Source organism: Pelodiscus sinensis, chromosome 1 (genome assembly GCF_049634645.1).
Source record: "Pelodiscus sinensis isolate JC-2024 chromosome 1, ASM4963464v1, whole genome shotgun sequence".
Classification (NCBI taxonomy): domain Eukaryota; kingdom Metazoa; phylum Chordata; order Testudines; family Trionychidae; genus Pelodiscus; species Pelodiscus sinensis.
This window is the reverse complement of record NC_134711.1, coordinates 216,507,863-216,519,896: the sequence shown is the minus strand read 5'-3', so window position 1 is coordinate 216,519,896 and position 12,034 is coordinate 216,507,863. Positions and strand designations below refer to the sequence as shown.

Here is a 12,034-nt window from a genome sequence, read left to right as displayed (position 1 = left end):
AGCACTTCACTGTGCGGCTCTCCCTGCCACAGACCTTGCCACTCATGGCCTAGCCTCAAGTCCCTCATGATCCTCCTGGCCCTCGAAGGGAGCAGCCCCAGGGGTTTCAGCACCCACTCAGGGGGACCAAGAGGTGGGTACCCCTCTGGTCCGGAGCGAAGATCCTGTCCCTCCTCGAGGTGTGGGGCGAGGAGGATGCCCTGCAAGATCTGCGCTCCAAGAAGCACAACACCGAGATAATGGAGTGCAAGGCCAAGTCCTTGGTGGAGCATGGACACCCATCCCAGATCTTGGAACAGGTCCAGAGTAAGGTAAAGGAGCTCTGCCAGGGATATGCCTAGGCCAGAGAGCACAGATCGTGCTCAGGGGCAGGACCCAACACCTGCCTCTACTTTGATGAGCTGCACCAGATCTTAGGGGTGGGGAAACTTCCCCATCCGTCATGGTGGACTCCAGCCTCCAAATCCACGGCTGCCCCTTTAAAAGGCACAGAGGCAGCAGTTTCAAAGGGGAAGCCGCTGCACTGCTGATCAGCGGTGTGGCGGCTCCCCCTTTGAAACTGCTGCCTCTGCCTGTTTTAAAGGGGCAGTGGAGCCCAGAGTCAGCTGTGGACTCCCCAGCTGACCCCGGGCTCTCCGTGGCATTTCCCCAGAACCGGGGATCAGCTGGGAACTCCCCAGCTGACCCTGAGCTTCACAGTTGCCCGTTTGAAAAGTGCACAGGTGGCATTTTACAGGGTCAGCCGCGGCTGCCCCTTTGAAAAGCTGCCTTGGGATTTCAAAGTGGCAGCAGCGCTGTGGGTCGCTGCCACTTTGAAGTACCCCCTCCCCCGCCCTTTGCTGCCTGCCTCTAATTTATAGAGGCAGCAAAGTGGGGGAGAGGGGGAGAGTGGAATATCGACTAGTCAAAATACTGTCCAATAAGCAAATACCTATCGGATAGTCGACTAGTCTTTTACATCATTAGTATGGGCCATGGATCAGTACTATCCCCTCATTATCTGCATTGATCTGTATACCTTTTGCAGTAAATGTGCCAGGCATTCAAAACTCCAGTCCGTCCTCCTTTTAGAGATCAGAGGCAGACATCACCTGATTTTTCACATACAGCCTAGACTCATCACTTACTGTCCGACTATTAGTCACAAAGTCAGATCTTACAGAGAACTGCTTCTCCGCCTCCTCTTCCCTCCCCCACCAAGATCAATACATGAGTGGAGCATAGATGTAGGTGTTAATATTCTACCACCGAAGGCCATGTTGTTGGAATGGATACACTTAAAAGGTCAGACTTAACTTTGGTGTAATGTGTTACGGGTCCCAGCTACAGGGTGAAAGGCCAGGGTAAAGTTAAGCATGTTGTTGGCATTCTGAGTGAAAGCCTGGTTTCATTGAAGTCAATGACAAAAGTTTCCAGAAGTTTAGTCCTTAAATACAAAATTTGTCAGTTTCTGAAATTGAAGACTGGGATGTTTTTTGTTTTGTTTACCACCATTAGCACCAGAGGGGCAATATAATCTCAGTCTCAGCTCTGCATTTATGGTTCATTTAAAAGGGCAAAATATGTATTCAGTGTCTGAAGCAAAATCCATATGAAGGCATACATTTAACCAAGTTATCATATGAAATACCTTGCTACTTGAATATGAAAACGTAACTTAACAAAATTCAGTGTCTGATCGGTAACCACTCTGAAATGTCTACTGAGACCCCTTTTGGAAGGGAATTATCTGTTTCCCTGACTTGAAGAGAAATAGAAAATAAATCTTATTGTTTCACCCATACAGTATCCTCAAAAGCAGTTGTTTGGAATATTAGAATGGCAAGGAGGGACACTGTGTCTTGCCCTAACAAGGACCGATAAATAAGTAGGCTATGCCTGAGTACGAACCTCTCAATGGATTGAATGTTGATCTCACACCAGTTGGAGATCAGGAGTAATGCTAGTGAAGTCATGTAAAACCTGTAGAAAAGAGATTCGATCATCTCCAGATCATGGAATTTATTATGAAGGCTAGAAATGCTTAACATTTGATATGTGTATGTATTTTTTATGTTTTTACACTGCACCTATTCCATGCACTAGTTGTACTTACAGCAGTTAAAATTGATAATCCCTTACTTAGTACAATCCATTATAATAAATAATAGGCAGCTATTTATCTAGCTCTGATGAAACAAGCAAATGCTTTCTTCCTCTCCAAATGTTTTAAATGTTCTATTTGAAGAAGAGATCTTTATCTATTTATAGTTCTACCCAATCTGTATGAAAATAGTAGGTATCAAATGGTGTCTGACATATTTAAGGTTCTAAATTGTTTCCATTATAAACTAATGCTTTCACACTTTCCACATTTTTCAAAATATTTATTTTGTGGACTGAAATGTTCCATGTTTGTAGCTTGCCTGAAGGTTTTATTTTGTTTTGTTTTTTTATTTTTAACTTAGAACACAGTTCTTTCCGTTATTTTTGAGTTATGGGAGAATGAATAAAAATATTTTCCACAGTGTAATATTTAAAATAAAATAATAATAATTAATATTAACATAATCATCAACAATGACAATAAGAATAAACTAATATTATAATTAACACTAGGTGTTTATCATTATCATCAACAACAAGAATAAACAAATATTAAAAACACTAAGGATTTTGGGGGGCTCAGGGCAGGGGCTGGAGGTGTGGGGGTTGCAGGAGTTGGGGCTGAGGAGGGGCTTAGGGCAGGAGGTGGGGGTGCTGGAGTCAGAGCAGGGAGTTGGAAGGTAGGAGGGAGTGGAAAGCTCCACGCAGGGAAACGGGGTGGCCAGCAGCTGCTCCCCACGGATGGACTGGGGCAGTGGAGGAGGCTGCAAAACAAGTCCCCTGGTGGCTCCCTGAGGTCAGCCCAGAGTAATGCGGGCCATGCGGCCCACCCACTGGCTGCTCCTCAGGGCTGCCTGTCCCGGGGCCACCCACTGGCAGGGATCCATGTGACCTGACCAGCTGCTGGTCCCCAGGGCCAGACCAGGGCAGTGGCATGGGTTGCACAACCCATCCACAGGCGGCTCCCAAGAGTTTCAGCCTTGGGTGGTGAGGACCAGACTTCAGCTGCAGCCCTGGATGGTGGGTATCAGGTTATAGGCTTTGGCTTCAGTCCAGGGTGTCAGGGCTGAAGCCCTTGGACTTTGACTCCCCTCCCCCCAACACTCAGACAGGGCTAGTGCAGGCTCAGTTTTCGACCCCCTTTCCCTTTGTGGGGCCGTATAGAAATGTTTGTTGTTAGAAAGCGGTTGCAGTGCAATGTAGTTTGAAAACCCATGGCCTAATAGCTACGGCACTCACCAGAGCAGCAAGGGAGACTTGTATCAAGAATCTCATTCATTCCAGATGAGCATCTAGAGTTCTAGACTCTGGACTAAAAGTTAGGAGGGAGGTCCTTCCCTGGCCATTTTGTGTAGTGACTTGATCCGGTAGGTAGGCTCCTAGTATGTCTTGCTAAACACCACTCAGAACTTGCTGAATTTTTGCATTTGAATACTAAATGGCATATGCTTTTTTTCAATATGGGTAGATGGCAACATTTACATGAATGTTAAGTATTACTGGATATCTGGATATATTGCCTCTGAGCCGACCGGTTTGCCAAGCCTCTGGGGCATTGTGGCTCCGCACTTTGGAAGGGGCAAGGCTGAAGCACATGTTGCCCAGATGGTATGGTGCCCCTCACTCACCTTCAGAGCCTGCCAGAGTGCTCCTGGGGTCCCTCTTTGCTCCCCCATGGTGGGAGTGCCCTGAACGGAAATAGAGAAATGTCCATCTTTCTCTGGCTCATGCCTCATTCTGGGGTTTAGGCATCCAAACAGCTGGAGTGAGGCTGTGGTGCCCATGTCCAGAGGCAGAAACATAGGAGCCTAGGGAACTTTCAGGCAAAAGTGAAGGTTCTAAGTGAGTTCAAATGCCTATGCAGTTTGGTAGCAGTTGAGTGGCGTGGGGCCTGATGCTGGGATTTAGGTGCCTAACGTGACAGGCAGGTGCTTAAATCCTTTTGTGAATCTAGGCCTTTGTGTGCATATGAGAAGTGAAATCCTGGCTCCACTAAACTCAAATGGGAGTTTTGCCAGTCAGTAGTGCCAGGATTTCACCCAATATCTCTGTTCTCAACTCAAACCCGACAGTATAGTCTGTTCTTAATGCCTCTAATCCATTCCCCTTCTGTTCAGAGACTAATTTCGGCTGTGAGCTCTCGAGCCACTATCAACCTTCTTTTATCCTGGTTGTCTACAACTCTTCCTATTGTGTGTATGCATGTAAACATTAAAGTTATTTTTGTGTATATAAAAAACAAACTAATTGAAATTGCCTCTTTCCAAAGTAGGTCATGAAAGAAATACAACACAATTGTACTAATTAAGAAGGGTTTTTTTTCCCCTTAGCAAAATGCCAAGAAGGAAAAATCAATATAGCAAAAAACCCTTTTCACTATAGAGCAGAGGGAGTTGGAAAAGATCCACTTGAGCTCTCAGAACTGCAATAGTGGAGGCTGATGTCATTAAGAAAACCAGCTGAGGACTGAAAAATAAACCAAGCAAACTAATAGGTTTTAAGTGTAAAAGGAGAGGAGGGGGAGTTATACACCAGTAATATCCTACATAGAGGGATGGGTGTTAATCTTGGTGATGCACAACTTTGCCTCTTTTGATATAAGACTAGAGTTGGCTAGGCATTTTTCAATGAAGCATTTTTCAATTGAAAAATGCTGATTTGCTGAAGAGGAAACTTTTTTGCAGGAAAGTGTCAGTTTTGATGAATTTCCTGTTTCCAAAAACTTTTAGGAAAATAAAGGTTCAAAACATTTCAGTTTAAATTTTACATTAATATATATTTTATAATATTGTAAAAGCTAAAAAATATTGGAAACGAAACACCTTGAAATGATGAAAAACAAAAATATTTCAGATATCAAAAATCAAGTTGTTTATTACTTTCAGTGCACAATTTTTAAAAAAAATTTTTTTTAGATTGTCTTGATTTTTCACCCAGATTTGAGACAGGAAAATGTTTCAAAATCTCTCACAAATTTCTGAAATGGGAAATTTCCCCATTTCCCACCCGACTCTAGCAGGTACTTTGTACAGTTCAGATACTTTTGCAGGTATGCAGTGAATGTGTTCTGTACATTGGAGACTGCATGTTATCAGTATTTCAGAGAGCTGTGTTTTTACTCCAGCATTCAGATCCTTAGTCCCCCTGTAGTTGTGGGGTTCATGCCACGAGTGTATTAGTCTGCTCACACAAATTTGATTGTAGGATCTGAGCTATTAATTCCTATAATCAGCAATGATCTCTTCAACACAAAGTGTAGGTTTATTCCCATTCCCTGCACTTTTCTTCAAAAAGCTGGCTCCATATTTTGAACACTGGTATATGAATTCAGTGAGTAATTTGTAGAAGATATGCTCCACCATGACAATATCAGATCTTCACTATTCCGTATTTATATTGAGGATCTTCAGGAATAATTGTATGGCTTGTGGGCTTGATGGTTGTTTCCAGTCCTGAAAATATGACATTGTGAGCAGCAATGAGACTGTTATGAAGATGAGCTCAATTTTGCTAGTTGGATTTTTGTTTATTTTTGTTGATCCTCATCTAAAAAACACAGCACAAAACAGAAGATTCGGGTAAATCTAATTCTTTGTATTTTGGAAAGCTAGTCGTAATGTTGGATTATTTGGTGTCCCTGAAAGCCATATGCCTTTTCTCCTGGAGGCCTGGGCCCCTGCTGAGCTGCTGGAAATATCACTGAGCTACAGCTACACTGCCGGGGTTTTTTAGAAGAAGATATGCAGATCACACTCGCATTTACATGTCTTCTTCCGATTCTTTTTAAGGAAGAGGTTTTGCCTATATTTGGCCCCGTGTAGATGGGGCCAAATGTTGGAAAAGCCCCCCTCTTTTGCAAGACCCTGTAAACCTCAGTTTACGAGGAGTAAGCGGTCTTGCAAAAGAGGGTGGTTTTCCGACATTTGACCCTGTGTACACGGGACCAAATATCGGCAATACCTCTTCCGCAAACAGAATCAGAAGAAGATATGCAAATGCGAGCACGATTTGCATATCTTCTTCCGGAAAAAAATCCCGGCAGTGTAGCCATAGCCTGAGGTGATTGAACCAGTAAAAAAGGGTATACCATAACAACATTTACTGGAAGCCCTTCTTTTGTTCTCTTAACTTTGATTTTAAACCAAACCAAAAAAAAAAAAACAAGATGTTGCTAGGTGATACGGTTGTGAAGAAAACCTCAAAAATAGGAACTGAATGTAACCAGTGCAGAGACATCCGTGCAAGTCTGTGGGGAGCTTGGAACAATAGCTCTGACAGGTTTGACCTCCTTTGTTCATGTCACTGAGGTGTTAAGGTACATGGCCAGCGATGATGATTTAGATATCATAGTCAACTGTTTAATTCCTCACAGAGGAAAAGAGAAGGGAGAGTCAGAGTCCTGCACAGGTTACTGTGTATGACATCTCATTTCGGTTCCACAAGTGGGTGTCACCTGGGAGATGCCACTTCTTGTCCTCCCCCCCATCCCCCCCCCCCCCCCCCCAGTCAAGAAGAAAGCTAGTAGGAGCTCTGCTGAAGTCAGAAGCACCTTCTAGCCTTACCAAGATGGGAGAGCACAGGGGATTTCAGAGAGCATCCATGATATATACTATAAATTCGTTATGAGGGGATATCATTTTGGTAGCTCACTCGGGTATATCTTAGGAAGAGTACAGCACTATTTTTTTGTTTGTTGGATTTGTTTTGTTTTTTGCGGGGGGGGGGCGTTGTTTGTTCTCCCAGTTTGATACCCGTTCATCAGCAGGACCCGATCTATTAGCAGAGACTACTTAAAAAGAAAAGGTGTCTTAAACTGTAACTGACTGAATCAGCAGCAGTCTACAAGATGAAGGTGAGATGGAAAAGCGAGATTACCTGCCCTCCAAAGATTCTGACGTGTTGGGAGTGGAAGGACATGTCTACAGTGGGGAGTTATTTTGAAATAACTCCCCTTATTTTGAAAAAAACAAGGCAGCCGTCCACACTGCTAAGTCTGTTATGTCGAAATAGACTCATAGACTCATAGACTTTAAGGTCAGAAGGTACCATTATGATCATCTAGTCTGACCCCCTGCACAGTGCAGGCCACAGAATTTCACCCACCCCTCCTAGAATAATCCTCTCACCTATATCTCAGATATTGAATTCTTCATATACTTTGAAGACCCCAAGATGCAGAGATCTTCCAGCTGTGATCTGTATCCCATGCTACAGAGGAAGGCGAAAAACCTCCAGGGTCTCTGCCAATCTACCCTGGAGGAAAATTCCTTCCCGACCCCAAATATGGCGATCAGCTAAACCCTGAGCATGTGGGCAAGACTCACCAGCCAGACACCCAGAAAGTTCTCTATAGTAACTCCTATCATCCCTCCATTGACCTATTTCCCACTGATAATGAAATAATGGGCTTGTTATTTGGAAATAATAACTCTTGCTTGTGAAGAGGAATAAGCTTATTTTGAAATAGTTATTTCGGGAGTTATTATTTTGAAATAACTTATTTCTAAATAATCTGATGGTGTAGACAAAACCAAACAGGATAAAGGATCCAATTGAAGAAGAGAAATCTGGAATGAAAGACAGACAGAGGAAGGGGTAAGAATGGGTTTGTACACATGTGTATGTGCAGGAACAGGACCTGTATGTGTATGTTATATATTATATTACTGAAATGCTCCATAACATGTAACTGGTTATAAGAAAAGATGTTTCTGGTTTAAAAAAAAAAAAAAGAATCTGGATGTATTTTGACTATCTCTGTGTTGTGAACTAATTATGTCAAAGCAAACTCAAATGTTACCACTGTGTTCACAAATGTGAATTAGGCCCGTAAGTGCATTAATGCTGTCTCTGAGCTATACTTAAAAAAATGAGAGAGGAGGAGTATTTATCTAGACAATTTTGATCGCCAGTAATGAGAGGAGAACATCAGGTTACATCAACTCCCCACACGCCCCCCCCCACACACACACCCCAACTGTAAACTGGAGGTTTTCTCAATATTTTAAAATTGGATCGCGTTTGATTGTGAATGAGGGTATGTCTACACTACCCCGCTAGTTCGAACTTGTAATGTATGCATACCGAACTTGCTAATGAAGCCCGGGATTTGAATTTCCCGGGCTTCATTAGCATAAAGCCGGCGCCGCCATTTTTAAAAGCCGGCTAGTGCGAACCCCGTGCCGCGCGGCTACACGCGGCACGGGCTAGATAGTTCGGAATGGCTACGTAGTTCGAACTATCTGTACTCCTCGTTCCGGCTTTATGCTAATGAAGCCTGGGAAATTCAAATCCCGGGCTTCATTAGCAAGTTCGGTATGCATACATTACCCCGCTAGTTCGAACTAGCGGGGTAGTGTAGACATACCCTGAGGGATTTTTGTTTTGTTTCCTTGTACCTTCCTTCTAAATCAGACATGGAGCTACACTAGGGAGCTATACTTTGTTCCCCTCTGCCCAACTTTTCCATAGCCTAATATCAGGTTTGGGGTATGTTTGTGTGAGAATGGGGAAGTCAAAAGGCAGGGTAATGAAATTTAGTGGAGTCTTTCATGGCTCATTTGAATTTCTGATGAATAAATTACTCTGGGGGAGAGCCAAGATCTCTGGTCATTTCAGATGGCTGGAGTCCTGTGCTTGTGTATCTTATTGCTGCATTGGCATCTGCAGGAGGGGGGAACTTAGATGCATGAGCGGGGATCATCTGGTTATTTATGGGATGGTAACAATGTGTATAAAGATATGATCTGACACATATGTCAAAGTAATTCCTGCTTACTGGCTTCAGGGAAAATGCATTATAAATCCAGCTACTTAGCGTGTTTGGAATTCTAATACAAAAGGGAAAAAGGTAGCTGCAGTGGAGGTTTTCTCTGTGGTTGCCAAACTATTTATTTTTCTGTCAGACTGATTTCCTCTGGCTTTTAATTCATTTAACAAAGGTGTTGTGGGTGGGAGGGGAGGGAAACCTCTGTGGGAAGAAAGATTATGATGCTAATAACTTAACCTAATGAGTACATCCCAAGAGCAGCACTTGAAATTTCTTGAGATTTTATTAATAATGCTCACAGCAGCACAATGTACGTCATCGCTGAAACTGAATTTGAAAGAGGCTTTAACTTTACCATCTTTCCTACCACCAAGGAAATGAAAGTGCTATTTTAAGATACTAAAAAAAGGGTGGTTGTTTAAAAAAAAAAAAAACAACCAGAGCTGTCACAGTTTCTTACACTATTGTTATCACTGCTGTAGGAATGAACAGCTGTGATAGGAATATATGTTTAAATGTAATCAAATAGATGGAGATAAAAATGGCTTTAACAGGTGTTACTAATGTCTTGCGGGGGTTGCCTGTTTTGAGAGTATTATACAGAAGGGACATTTGATGAAATATTCAGAATTATTCAAATCCTATGTAATAGTGGACAGCAGTAAAGTTGTATTTAAATGTTTCCTTTTTTAAATAAGCTCTTCGTAGGGATTCTTATAAAATGTTTTATTAACTTGCATTTTTGCCACCAAATAAAAATGTTGTAGTGCAGAAAAGAAGATTTATCACCATAGTATCTGATCTTCACACATATAGTAGCACATTTATCCTCTCAACATTGCTGTGTATAGAAAGGTTTTACCCCTAACTTTACAGTTGGAAGGCTTGAGGCGCAGTGAGACAAATATAGGGTTGTGAGGTGTCTGGTTTTGAACCGGACAGTCCAGTATTTGAGCTTTCTGTTCGGGAAACAAATTGAGAAAATATAAATGGCTGGTATTTTCTAAATAAGATGTAATATAGATTGTTATGTAATGTCAAGTGTGTCCAGTGTTTTTGTTGAAACCATCTGGCAACCCTAGACTAATATCAGAGAGGTTGCCATGTTAGTCTGAATCTGCATAAACAATGAGAAGTCCTGTGGCACTATATAGACTAACAGATTTATTGGAGCATAAGCTTTTGTGGGCAAAGACCCTCTTCGTCTTTGGTCACAAAAGCTTATGCTCCAATAAATCTGTTAGTCTATAAGGTGCCACAGGACTTCTCGTTGTTTAGTGAGACCAAGTGACTTTATGGTGGCGGAGGAGTAGGGGAATGGACACAGGAAGCCTATAGCAGAACTGGAAATTGAACCTAGCTATCCTAAATCCCATTCCAGTGTTTTAACTTTAGGAGGAGAAGAACGTGGCAAACTTTGTACTATGTATTTTCTCTTTTGAACGAGGCACAAACTTCTGCAACTGAATACCCGAGAAAAATTTCTGCTAAATTATGAGGGCATTGGTTGTTGTGGAATACAGCATCTGAGCCATTGCTGAACAAGAGCAGGGAAGGGGAATACAAGGCATAATAAAGTTCAGAAGAATTCTATTTACATAAATATTCAGAGACATCTGTTACAGTCATGAGCGACCTGCTGGTTTAGATCATCAGTAGGGGAAACTTGTAGTTGATCAGCACTGCCTACAGTAGCAGGTGCTACTCTAGGCAACAGAAATTACTGAAGAGGTTTTCAGTGAACAAAGACCAGCCTTCCTGCCAAGAAGAGACACTTGAGAAATTAAAACAAACAGCAGACTTCTACAAAATTCTTCATGTATAATGTGTAAGCATGCTCTTACTTCCAAATCTTTACATTGTAGTTATGTGTTTGGTGCAGATGTCAGAGCTATAAGGCTCACTTAAAATACTTAAAGATATTACAATGAATTTTCTGAACCAACTAAAACAGAACCAAAAAAGAAGTGTCATCAAGATTTAGAGAGAGAGAGTCAAATGCAAAATAATGTCTTAATATATAGCATTTGGCTTTTTTTTTTAATCACAAAGTATACCCAAAATAATCATGCAAAACTGTATTTTTTTAAAGGCTGCGGTTATTTTAGTAAATCATGCAGGCTTGACTTTTGTGTTTTATGAACCACAGAATACTTGAGACATTACAACCTTTTATTATGCAGAGATATATGTGTATACATTGTTCTGCACAAAGTGTTCTGCATTATTACTTTTAAGTATACATTTGCTATTTGTTCCTTTTTTTAAAAGTTGCTTATAATTGTACTGCTATTTTACTTAAGTTTCCTGAATAACATGATGTTTTTTGAGGGAACTGTTTTTCACGTGGATAAACCACAAGGCAGAAAACGAGATTATAAAGTTTGGTCGAGAAAAGATTAGGTATGGTGTGGTGTACTATGCACTGACTATAATAGCCAGTAGTGGTGATCCAAGTGTAATCATACACTGAAAAAGATATCCAAGAGAACTGAAGTAAAGCTGTTTAAGAAAACGTTTAACACTGGTAAAGTGCTTTCAAGATGTACAATGCTCTCTTTGCATCTCTCACAGGTACAGGTTGAACCTCTCTAATCCAGCATTCTCTGATCCGGCAACATCCGTGATCCAGAATGATTTTAGTTAACTGGGGCTATGTCTACACTGCGTTGAACTGTCGGGAAAAGGTACGCAAATTGTGCTCCGCAATTTGCGTACCTTTTTCTGATAGCTTTTTGGAAGAGGCTTTTCTGAAATTTGGCCTGTCGACATTGGGCCAAATTCTGGAAAAGCCCCTCGTTCAGAAGAGCCCTTCTTCCTCGTGGGAGGAGGAAGACAGGGCTTCTGACAAAGCGCATCTGTTCTTCCGCAAAAAAAAGTGGAAGAGCAGGCGCGTTCCCTGGACGCGGCGGAGTTTTTCCAGGATACCACCAGTATCGCGGAAAAACCCCATAGTGTAGACATAACCTGGGTGTCCAATTATCATGAGTGTGGTCAAGTTTTCCACAGTCCCATATGGTTTGTTTATAGCCACCAGTCCTGGCTCTTAGTGTTCTGTGCTGTTATTTAGCTCTAATTTACTCCTAGATGTCTTCTAAGAGCCCAGTAAGCAGTGGAAGTGTTAGTAACACTGCTAGAAAGTATTGACCTCCTGTGGTTCATCAAACTCTCTGATTCAAC

The 12,034-nt window shown here is 42.0% G+C and overlaps 1 protein-coding gene across 5 annotated transcripts in view; it reads left to right on the top strand.

Annotated features, from left to right (window-relative positions):
• Positions 1-12,034, top strand: part of TBL1X (transducin beta like 1 X-linked) — a 290,873-nt gene that overhangs the window by 213,016 nt on the left and 65,823 nt on the right. Inside the window, exon 1 of one of the 5 annotated variants that reach the window (XM_075915240.1) lies at positions 10,169-10,682. The exons of the other annotated variants lie outside the window; for them this stretch is intronic. The gene's annotated coding sequence lies outside the window, so the exon portion shown is untranslated. Of the gene's footprint in view, positions 1-10,168; positions 10,683-12,034 lie in introns of those variants that run through there. 5 annotated transcript variants of the gene reach the window in all.